This window comes from Danio rerio, chromosome 24 (assembly GCF_052040795.2).
Source record: "Danio rerio strain M-AB ecotype USA chromosome 24, GRCz13ab, whole genome shotgun sequence".
Lineage (NCBI taxonomy): Eukaryota > Metazoa > Chordata > Actinopteri > Cypriniformes > Danionidae > Danio > Danio rerio.
In genome coordinates, this window is record NC_141044.1 from 26,495,543 (window position 1) to 26,508,433 (window position 12,891).

The following is a 12,891-nucleotide window of genomic DNA, read 5'->3' on the forward strand; positions in this document are numbered from 1 at the left end:
TCATTCATTTATTCATTCATTTTTCTTTTCGGCTTAGTGCCTTTAGCTTTAAAGACATATTATTTTATATTTCTTGAGTACGCATCCATTACCTGAAATATGTTTTTGTGTTCACTTTCTAAAATTTACTCTAATTTTGCATTTACATGAGAAACTAACGGTAGCATGTTTTTATTTTCTGTTCATGGACCCCTTAAATGCTAATGTTTGTCTTTCATAAGCGATAAACCCCATTCACACTAAACCCAAGACAAAAGAGAATGTCTGACAATGTTAAAAATGGAGAAATGACTTTCATATCAAATACTTCTGTGTTTTTTAATACATCTAACCGTAACAGTACCAAAAAAAAGTTGATAGAGAAAATGCCAAAAATTCTGCATTCACCACTCTTCATGAAAGATGGGATTCTGGAAATAATAAAAGGATGAAATTGTCTCAGACGCACTGAATGTACTTGTACAAAATGGCATGTAAGAACAGAGAACTGCATCTGAGATGCTGCTATTTAGAGGCTCTCTCACCACATTGCGGCCTCGTCCTCTCACCCATTCAAACTGAATGGATCCCGAACAATTGAGCCTCAAGAATTAGCTCTCTCAAAATAAAACTTCCAAATCGTTTGACTTTCTTTCAGCATGAAACACAGAAAGTGCTAAATAAAATCCTGACAGCTTTTTTTATCCAGAGATTAAATTTTTTTAGCTTCAAAATGAGTCAAAAGCATTATAAATGATCAAAAATGTAATTTGTACACTATATTTCAAGTCTTCTAATGCCTTGTCTCAAATGTCAAGCTCTAAAACCACTGGCTGAATGTATAATTCTAAAAACTCAGGAAACAGGGTAAATGCTGGATACCTAAAGGTAATTTCAACACCTTTTTAAGACTTTTTAAAGATCTTCTCAGAATATTTTAAGACCTCATGGCCACTTCAAGTTCTTACAGGTATTAAACATTTCACTTAAACAGATGTTAATAAACAGATGTAGTTTTTATAAATAAATGGGGCACAATCATGCTACAGAATTCAGATAAGCTCGGAAAAACACTGTCACAACACTTTGGACAACTCTTAAACAAAATTTGAGACTTTATAAAAACTTAAATATAATTGAATTGAACAAAAACGCAATTAAGACTTTTTAATACCTTTGAAGGGCCTTAATTTTCTCATTATTGATTTATTAACTTTTAATACTTTTTAAGATCCTGCGGACAACCTAGGAAAACACTTCAGCATTTCAGACGTCACCGTTTAATTGGCTGAATTCTAAAGATTTTCAGGAGTCTTGTGTGACGTTTTTTTTTTTTTATTTTCCAGCCAGAAAGAAAGCTGCAGTGAAACCAAAGCCCCTCATAGAATTGTTTCTAACAATGATTTTATGGATCAACTTAGCATTTCGGTGATATTCACTGCATATAATATTTAAATTGCACACAAAAGTTTTGTTTGAGGCACTTGGTGTACATTGAAGCACACACAAACACACTGGTCCGTTATTGTAGTGGCCTATTTGAACATACTGTATATCAAACTGATGCAAGTCAATGGTTAATAGTAGCAAGTTAAAAAAGACATGTACAGACAAAATGAATGCCTGTGGCTCCTGATAAAAATGTGAGGCCTTATAAAGCAAATTTCTGTTCAAGAAACTTAACATTGACCTAGCAATGTGCTAAAAATAAAAAAATGTTTTCTTTGTGATTTGAAAAGTTTTGATAATAGATTACAACATTGTCCAAAGGATCTTAATATTAGCATAATTTTCTACACAAAACTATTGCATGATTTATGCAATACGGACAGCCATTTTGTGTATACTATTATGGTACTTTGGATTTGGCATCATTGCAAGGATGGAAAATCAATAACATCATTACATAATTTCTTCTTCAAGCAAAAAGGCAAAACAGAAGTGGTTTTGCTAAATTTAGGGCATCTTTGACAGCAGCTGAAACAAGGTCAGACATATGCTTTTCTTTGACGCATGTCATAAGCACACTTCTGCTACCTGCCATCGTACAGGTTGACGCTGCACGTGGATGACATGCTGTCTATATGCATGAGCACAAATTCATCATTGGCGTGAAAGATGAACATACCTGGGGCTCCAGAACAACCTCCACACCATCCGGCTATCTGACCAACAGCACTCACACAAACCCAAACTGGACAAGAAACAGGAGAACAGCCACTACTGCAGGTAGAATCTGGATGGCACATTACTTGAACTGGAGAAAACATGAAAAAAAAATGTAGCCATGAGTTTATCGGATACATTAAATCAACATATTGAAATGATAGCAGTTACATACTAATCTTTTCAAGCAAAACACAAACAGGAAACATGCTTAAGGCTCATTATGGGAGTGTGCGAAATGCATTTGGGCATCTATAATGACGGGCTTTACTCCCAACACAATGCACAGATGAAAAGTGCAGAAGTCTGTCATGTGAATTTTCCATCCACTCTTCAACACACTGTAATTTGGGCTGCATTCAAAATGGCCACCACTTTTTTTTTTTCTTCTCCTTCTTCTTCTTCTTACTGCGTGTCCATCCATTACCTCCTTATGATGCCCAGAAAACATTTCAATTGGATTGTGATGGCCTGTTTGGACCCTTTGATCCTACTCCCTTTTAAGACCTCCATTGTTCAAGATTCGCCATCCTGTGCTACCGAAAGGCTGACCCAAGGCAAATCTTCATAATGAGCTTCTTGTCTGATCCATTATGGATTCTTGGATGTGCCTACATCACACATGCCTCTGGTGCATATTTCTGTTTTCCCCATCCTCCAAAAAATGCTCATAAATGTATAAAGAAGGATCAAAATCCAGCAAAACACACTCATCAAAGTCCTCAAGGTAGCGATTGATTTAGCTCGTACGAATTTAGACATAGCGCGGCCCTAATGAAAGATTAAAGACTAGTTGGGAGCATTACAATTTAGAACAAATAAGTCGAAATGGGTTTCATCTCCTCCCATACACGAATGAATAATGCGCTGTTCCTCGCCTACATCAACTGCTCTGGTAATATAGTTGGACTTTCTGCTTTGAAGTTTTACGGCATGTGTGGGTGCACATATACAGGGGAGACTGGAGATGGATGTCACATGGGTGAAGGGTAAGGCCATTGCTTTAACCACTTAGGCACAGGGGTGAACTACAAAATATAAAAGATTTCCTGATCAAAATCTATTTTATAGCTTTTACTTTTTGGGTTTTCCTTTGATTGCCAATCATATTAATAAACAACATGTGATAGGTTTGTCTAAATGGTAATAAAATATCACTTATTATGCACATTGTGAGACAATTATATAAATACATTTCCAATCAAATAGTTTAGAGCAGTGGTTCTCAAACTTTTTTCAACAAGTATACCACCTCAGAAAAAATTGTCTCTCCAAGTACCACCATAATGACTGGTATTGAAATACATAGTAGGCCTAATTAAGCTACAGCTCTGCACAGTTTACAAACGTGGCAGATAAATGTTTATTATTATAAATGTTTATGATTGTCAGCCACTTTAAACAAAATAAATAGTTTGAACAATAACACTGAACTGTGCTTACCTGTAAAAAAATAATAAAACATCAACGTTTAAATTAAAATGTGCTTTTAAAATGTAATTAAAAATGGCACTGTTCTTAAAAAGTTAAAAGAAAACTGCTGTATTTAAATTTAAAGCATTATCATAAAGTAGCCTATTCATCAAGACCTGCAAATGTTTCTTGGACCTCATAAATATAGGTAATACCGTATGTCATATTGTTCATATATAACTCTGTTTGATAAATTTTGAAATATAAGTTGCATGTACATATGACTTATTTGTATCTCTTTGAAATCTAAACTTTAACTTGTATTTTATGAATTGGATTTACATATTTATTTATAAATTAGATCTGCTTACTGCTCCTTAGAGTATGCTATGTGTGTCAGAGAACCAAGTGATTGAACTATACCTGTCAACATTGGGATATAAAAATACGGGTTACACCCTAACAACCGTTACAAATATGGGAAGAAAATTAGCTTCAAATTATAGAATACATAAGGTTCAGCGTAATAAAATCAATTTCCTGATCACATCGTTGTTATCGTACACATCAAAGGGTTAAAAGTGTGTTCATCTTTTTACTTGAATTATTCAGCGATTCCTCCGCATACCACTAGAAGGAAGCCTGCTTACCACTTGTGGTACACGTACCACAGTTTGAGAACGACTGGTTTAGAGAATAGATTTGTTTACAAAAGTTGTTACACAAGATTTGATTCCAAATAAATGCTATTCTAGTGAATTTTTTTTAATCAAAGAATTCTGAAAAATATGTTTAAAGGCTTTCACATAAATATTAGGCCGTTTCAAAAATTGATAATAAAAAGTCTAAAATCATGATCAGAAAAATAATTTGGTCACACTTTATTTTGATGGTCCGTTTGTTGAATTTAATTTACATTGCATCTACTGTACATGCCAACTAATTTAGATTATAAGCAGACTGTTAGGTTGGGATTAGGGTTGGGGTTAGGGGTTTGGGTTAATGTAAGTTGACATGTACTTGCAATGTTTATTATAGTCAGTTTTAATATGGAGCAGTATCAACAGATATTAAGCAGACAGTCACTAGTAATCAAATGGACCATCAAAATAAAGTTTTACCAATGATTTAATGATACTGAACAGAACGAACACATGAACAAAATAAATTACATTTTAAAAATGCATTTAAAAAAATGGACATTTAAACTGTAATATTTCACAATACTAACTTTTCAACCTATTTTCACAATTCAATTAAAAATATACCTAAAGAAAGAAAGACTGCAATAATATTTCCACTATACAACTCACAAACTCCTGGTCCTAAGTGCCTATGTTCGTAAATAAATAAACAAACACATAATCAAATGTGGTGTTTCAAATAAAACAGGTGGTAAGGTAGTTTCACCTGTCACCGTCCTGCCACCAAGATGCATCAAAACAAGCTTGCATTGCATTTTTTTGCAATTAAATTCTAATCTAATAATGACAAACTCTATTTGGAAAGGTCCAAGTCCTCTAAATACATTTTACCAGTTTGTTTTAAAAGAGTAATAGATTAAAACACATTTACTGTTACCCTTTTATGGTTACAATTTTAAGCAAAATGTTATAGTCTAAACATAAAGCAATCAAGACAAACTATATACCATTTGCAAAATTAAAATGTTTAGTTTCCATATCTGGTAACTGTTTTTTAAAAATATTACTGATGAAGTATGCACAGCGCTAAAGCATTTTGTTTATAAGTTGGTGCCTTAATCTTAATAATGATATCACTTAAAAAGTATTTTACATTCTTAGGAGAGACAAAACACAGAGGTTTCGGCACAATGCCCATCTCAGTGTGTGACTAGTGCCGATACATCTGTGTTTTGTATTCCCTGCGAATGTAAAATAAAACTATATAAAGTAATTATTTAACGAGTGAAAATCATGACCTTTTGAGAAACCGTTATTTGTTCATTTGCAACAAGGATACTTGTCAGAGTTGTAAAGCATTACTTTGCTACAGCAATCCACATGTAAAATTGTGTTTAGATGTTTTTAAAGGCTAACTTTAAATCAAATACCACCACACTGCCCATAATACTTTATAATTTTATGTATACTTTACAAATATTGTCAAAAGTAGGAAAAAATATAGTTCCTATTCCTCAAGACTTAAAGAGCGCCCTCATATGATCACCAATGAAAACTGAATTTCATCTGGTAGCTAATTTTTAAGGTATCAATGTCAAATTGATATATAAATTGGAATATAATTTTAATTAATTAATATTCTGTCAATTTTAGGCAAAAACATGTTTTGTAAAATACATATTTGTATATTATAATTACATACACATTTATTATTGTATAATTTTCATAAACATAAAGGCACATAACTTTTATTTTATTTAACTTTTTTCATTTCAACTACAATCTGACATCTGACTTCTTTAAAATGAAACCTAAATCTGTACAAAACATTGAACATTGGCAACCAGGGCTTAAATAAATAAATTAACAATAACTTAGTGTTTAGAGATATGTTGTCAGAATAAAATAATTTTTCAGATAAACGTGATAATATAAGTTTGAAATATACACCAATAAATAAATGAATAAAAATACAAACAAATCCCTTACACTACAAATGTTAAAAAAGTTACAACCACCCTGACCTTTTTTATACATTTTGCATGTGTTCAGAGCTTCCCTACAACACTTTACACACCTGTGAAAGAACACCTTCAAGGTTAAACTGATAAATCAGTAAAACTGCTGTAGGAGACCAACAAAAAAGGCACTGCAGAGCAATATGCATAGCTAAAACACATGAGTTTTAGACAAAAGCATATCAATTAATTGATATTAGCAAGGTCTACTCAAGGCTCTGAGGGCAAATCCATTAACTTATTCATATGTATACAAAAATAAAACATGATGCAAATATGAAAAGCACGCTATCATCCAGCATAAACGAGCTGAATAGATTTCCATGTTATTTTCTGAATTACAGTTTCTAAAATGCTTCAGTGCGATCGCCTCGAGAGTAAACTTTCCAGAAAAACAAACAACACATCGACATAAAAAAGAAAGAGGAGGGGGAAAAAAGGAAAACATCAATTGTCCTTCTTCCTTCTTGAGAACGACATGCTTTGTAGCTCCTCTGTCATATCTCATGGAGTCGAATGGACAGAAGGATTGCTGGCTTGACTGACTTTCTGACATCCCTCGAGACGGCGTTCTCTTTCCGGCACCTCTCGAGAGACGCCTGGACTTTATGAATTAGTTACAAGCTTTGTCCTTTTCTTATTGCATGGCAGATGAAACCCACACCACATAAGACAGAGGTGCAGGAAAAGGAAGAACGTCAATTGGAGCGAATTGTGAATTCTGGGGGCAAGAAGAGGCAAAAGCAAACGAAAGAAAAGTTTTCCTACTATTTGCAAATGAAATGCAGCTGCGTGTCATTTTTGGCCTCCGCCCGTTCTAAGATTGGAAAGATGGAGTTTGTGTGTGTGTGTGTGTGTGTGTGTGTGTGAGTGTTTGTCTGTGTGTGAGACGGTGGAAGAGTTCTGTCTCCTTTGTGACCATTTGCTTCGACCTAAAACGCGGCTGGGGGGAAACAGCACTTTTTACAGTGTGTGGCTCAATGTCGAACTTATATTTAATATATGACATTTCACACAAATCATCGGACCAAAGACATGACCCTGGGGTATTTTTGCAGATTGCTTTTTCAGTACCTCAGCAACTGTGGAATTACTCTTCCTCAAGAAAGCCTTTGAGTTGGACGAGGTGATCACCTCGGACGGCTGTGGCCATCCTGATCTGGAACAGCTCAGAGAAAGTGATATCATGATCGGAGAGCCATGCTAAATTGAAAACATCTTGCTGGCTGGAGGCTCTGCAAAATACCCATATATTACATATTGTATAACACTCAATTGGCCAACTGGACAATTATTCTGTTGTGGCATCTCAAATGGTCTGTTTTTGAACTTATAGCTTCATTTTTGCGAGCGTTCGGTTTTAATAGGTTAAGTTTTAAGGAATGCTGTGGCCTCTAAACTAGGGCTGCACAATATGGGACAAATCTGATGATGTATTTTGCGATATGAATAAAATTTCAGCAGATTAATCGAAAAAAGCTCTATGTAAAAAGTTTTAATTTTATTTAGATAAATTGGCATTATCAAGCCTTTTATGTCTTTGCATAAATTACAAGCATATTTAAATACAACAGACTAAAGATAAAAGTGAAACAAACTTTCTGCAGAGTATCTAGGTACAGAAATTAAACATTCATTCATTCATTTTCAGCTTAGTCCCTTTATTAATTAGGGGTCACCACAGTGGTATGAACCACCAACTTATCCAGCATATGTTTAACAAAGCGGATGCCCTTCCAGCTGCAATCCATAACTGGGAAAAGAAATTAAACAATCAAACATAAAATAACATGGTCATCATTGTAGAAATGATTTAAAAATAATAAAATCTTTATCTTTTAATCTTTAATAAACAATCTAATCCTGTGATTTGACTATTGAGGATACACTCATTGAAATATTGATGCTCGAACCATATATTGCACAGCTCTACTCTAAACTGTAAAATCTCAAGTTCACACCAAGAATGTCAATTCTCGCAGTCTAAACCTGAATGACTTACTTTCTTCTGAAGAACACAAAAGAAGATTTTGAATAACTGCTTGAATTGTTTTTCTAACTCACGGTGCACTGGAAAAATAAATGATCACTGCCTTATTTTTCTTTTGAATCAAATGATCTTTGTGCATTTCAAATTGTGCTTCATTCAGGTGAGTGGGATTGTCAAACCAACAGTAGAAACACTCTTCTCACTTATGCACCTGACTCTTTATCTAAACTTCATCTTACAAGAACTCAATAGTCAACTAAATTTATGTTTACTAAAATGTACCACAATCATGTTGCACTGATTGCTTCAACCTTAAATAACTCCTGCACAATATTAAACCATAAATACCTCTTTTGCACAATTTTCACCTTTAATACCTCTCTTGGACAATATCCTGCAAAACATTGTTCTGTCTCATGTAAAAGTACTTGCATAGCCTGTCTTATAGTTGAGTATCTTATAGTGTATGTTAATTATGCAATAAAAAAAAATAGTTCTAATGTCAAGTGATGTGTTTGTATTTATGATTAATTTATGTGCCATTGTTGTCCTGCGAGACACGACATTACGTTCTTCTGTATGTCCTCACATGTAGCAGAATGACAATGAAGCTAGACTTGACTTGAAATTTTCTAGTCATCTCAACTGAATTACTCAACTCAATCCAACTGACTAAAAATATTAAGTTCAACATTGTTTGATAAATGTAGCTAACTTAACTTAACCCTCCTTTCGTGTTCACATCCTGCCCCTTACTTTAGTGTTCCCTGTCAAAATTGACCACTCTTTTAACTGCTCTTATATTAGCGCAAAAAATATTTTTTCTCCACCAAATTTTTATTCAACATTCTTTATCTGTAAACAATGTCTTAAAGTAGTGTTTAACATGAATTTATAGAATTAGACATAAAATAACTGCAGTGAAAATAAAAATAGGTGCTGAAAATATTTTACAAAATGAACAGTAGATGACAGAAATTAAAACACTTTGTTTTTATTACTAATAGACAACTCGCTAAAATAACTATCACAGGGTCTGACCAAAGAAATTGACATTTCAATCCATCAGAATGATTTATCAATCAGCAAAGCACAAACAAAATGCTATCCTCTCCTGTGTTCTGAGAGATTGAATGTTCAGTCCTCTAAGTGTAGTAATAGTGACTAAGGGTATATACGGTGAGCATGGACACAGAACTAGCACTAGTTATACTTTGGTCATATTTGAGCAAGATAATAATGGTCCACTATTTCTTCTGGAGAAAGTCTTTTTTGTTTATTTTGGCTAGAATAATAGCAGTTTTTAATTAAAAAAAAAAAAACATTTTAAGGTCAATAATATTAACCCCTTTATGCTATATATTTTTTGATAGTCTACAGAACAAACCATCATTATACAGTAACTTTTTTTTTTTATTACCCTGACCTGCCTAGTTAAACTAATAAACTTATTTAAGCCTTTAAATGTCACTTTAAGCTGTATAGAAGTGTCTTGAAAAATATTTAGTCAAATATTATTTACTGTCATCATGGCAAATATGAAATAAATCAGTTATTAGAAATGGGTTATTAAAACTATTATGTTTAAAAATGTGTTGAAAAAATCTGCTCTCAGCTAAACAGAATTTGGGGAAAAAAACTGGGGGGCTTATAAGTCTGACTTCAACTGTATATATATATATATATATATATATATATATATATATATATATATATATATATATATATATATATATATATATATATATATATATATACATATATATATATATATTCGAGTCCTGATTGGGATTCCAATTCCAATCGAGTCTGAAACCACGTGATCGGGCCCGATTTCCCGATCTGGACATCCCTACCTTGTGTTGTCATGACTTTTTGTCATATAATTTTTTACAGTGTTGTCCAAAATAGAATTGAAATACTGTACGAATAAAGCATGACAGAATTATTTACTCTGATAGTATCTTATTAAATACTGCGATATTGATGGATCAAAGATATCTAATTGTTTTTTTTTGGTATGTGTGTGTGTATGTGTATGTGTGTTAATCTCTTTGATTCCAACAACCTTCCAATTCAATAAACTTTTTCTGCTTTAAGTCACTAGACTTATTAATTATCATGTAACTACTAATTAAAAAATAAATGTTAATTTTCATCCAGTTTTTACTATTTAATCTACACAAAACTTATTTGAAAAGTTAAAATAGCCTTTTTACTGGATTTGAATATGCTTTCTTTGCACATTTTTCTTTACCAAAATGGCATGTCTTGTGCAGTTTCTTTATGCCATCCAAATAACTTTTGAAATCACTGTGTATTAATATGGAGGGTGAAAATCTCAATCAAACAAAACTACACAAAACACAAGCAAATCCCATCATGCCCAGCAAAAAGGTGAAAGAGTGTTGCAAATTCTCAAGGTTAGCGTCGGGCCTGTGCTGTGTTAAACCCACAGAGCCAGGTTTTTCCTCAGAGACAGGAGCATCCCCATTCTGTCTCTACCCACTTACTCTAATTAAGCAATTATTTTGAGCTAACACTATTAAAATTGAATAAAGAACACAAAAGATGAAAGCGTACTGTATATTAGCTGTGTACAGCTAATATACCCCCCTCTGCCACAACAGAATAATTAGCCGTTCTCCCTCAGGGCAGAGGAAAACCTGTTTTTAATTGGAATCCAGCCGGGATTTTACCAGTATTAAAATACATGAGGCTTCAGCAACAATAAAACACACCGAATTTGATATGTTTGCTGAATTTGTTTACCTTTCCTTCTCGTATTAAGAAACATGGGCGGCTGCTAAACTCGGTCACAGTTACACACATATTTTGCCCACATATTTTGTATTCTATCAAAATCAGAGCAGATGCTTTTTCCAAACTTCAGCAGAGACCTTTGGTCTTTCCATGATATCTCTTCAAGGGCAAAAATAAAGAAATGCTCAAAAAAGGCAACAGAATGAGGGTTTTTGAAATTGATTACTACTTATTTTATTAGAGATTTTGTTTTCTGGTAAATATGTAAGAATTAACTGCAGAAAAAGAAGCTCCTTAAAGTGATAAAGTTAAAGATTAAAAGGTATGTACACTTTTGACATTCAATTAACATTTTTGATAAAAATTCGATTTGTAGAATAGCATGTGTAGAAAAGAACTAAGCAATGGAATAAAAATAAAATAACAGAATTCCCTCTTATTATATAGAAACTATAACAGTTTAATATATTCTGCAAAGGATATGTAAACTTACGAGCAGAACAGAGCAGAATGCTTTTGCAAAATTTCAGAGTCAGAGAATCACTGACTTCCACTTACCCCCTTTGTTAAATCTTTCTGGTCTGATGTGAATTCTCTAATTGTCCCAACGGTTTGTGGTGATTTTTCTTTAAGCTAAACATATTATTTTTGTGGTTTGATATTAAAGAAAAACGATTCCTTAATTTGACTTTTGTATAAACCTCACTTTATTTATTGGAAAGTTTTTTTTTTTTTAATACATAAATGTAAATATATTCAACGTAAGCCAGATTTTGTATTTTTAAATGAAAATTGGAACTGTACTAGTAAACCATTACATAGTCTCATAACAAGAAAGCTGTCAAAACTCATGTAACATGTGCTTTATTTAATATTCTGCATTAGTATTATTTTTTTCATGTGCCCTCTCTTATTTATTAATTCATTTTTTGATTTCTTTCTCTTTGTCTTTCTTTATCTTTATTGTATTCCTTAAAAATTGTTACATTTTTCTCGTTGCAAAAAAGTTTTATTTGTATTGTCTGTACTACTTCTATCTGTTTGTATTTATCTATTGTAATTGCCTGTTGTTATTGCAATAAAAAACTGACTTCCACTTACAGTTGAAGTCAAAATTATTAGCTCTCCCCCTCCTGTTTATTTTCCTCTGAATGTGATTAATGGAGAGAAGATATTTTCAACACATTTCTAAACAAAATAGTTTTAATAACTCATTTCTAATAGCTGATTTATTTGATCTTCGTCATGATGACAGTAAATAATATTTGACTAGACATTTTTCAAGACACTTCTATACAGCTTAAATTGAATTTTAAAGGCTTAACTGGGTTAATTAGGTTAACTAGGCAGGTTAGGGTAATTAGGGAAGTTATTGTATAATGATGGTTTGTTCTGTAGACTATCGAAAAAAAATAGCTTAAAGGGGCTAATACTTTTGACCTTAAAAAAGTTTTTTTTTCTTTTATTCAAGGTGAAATAAAACAAATAAGACTTTCTCCAGAAGAAAACATATTTTCAGACACACTGTGAAAATTTCCTTGCTCTGTTAAACATAATTTGAAAAAAAAATAACAATAAAAAAAATTACAATTACAGTTAAGAACTCATTGAAATAAATGAGATCAAAATTCAAAACTAACCATTTTGGTAAACTAAAATATTTTCTGGTGTAACTGTAATTTCATTACCACCTATTTAAAATAGGCATTCGCCAAAAACATATATAAAAATGTAAGTGCTTGCATTCATTTCCTGTTTACATTTGTGTGCTGTTTAATGCAGAGCTTTACTTTTTCAGTTTTTTGCCGAAAGAGAAAAATTAGTCAAAAAAAGGTTATACTGGGCCACACTGCCCAGCAGTGTCCAGTGCGCCGTTATTACACTACCTCCAGTAATAGTTAGTGTGCATTGTTCAGCA

General features: G+C 32.7%; 1 long non-coding RNA gene across 5 annotated transcripts in view; it reads right to left on the minus strand.

The window, feature by feature from the left end:
* The window catches only part of LOC137489241 (uncharacterized), a 327,340-nt gene that overhangs the window by 3,651 nt on the left and 310,798 nt on the right, over positions 1-12,891 (minus strand). For all 5 annotated transcript variants that reach the window (XR_015524998.1, XR_015525000.1, XR_015525001.1 and 2 more), the window contains one exon: positions 2,108-2,236. This is a non-coding gene — a long non-coding RNA (uncharacterized LOC137489241). The remainder of the gene's footprint in view (positions 1-2,107; positions 2,237-12,891) is intronic.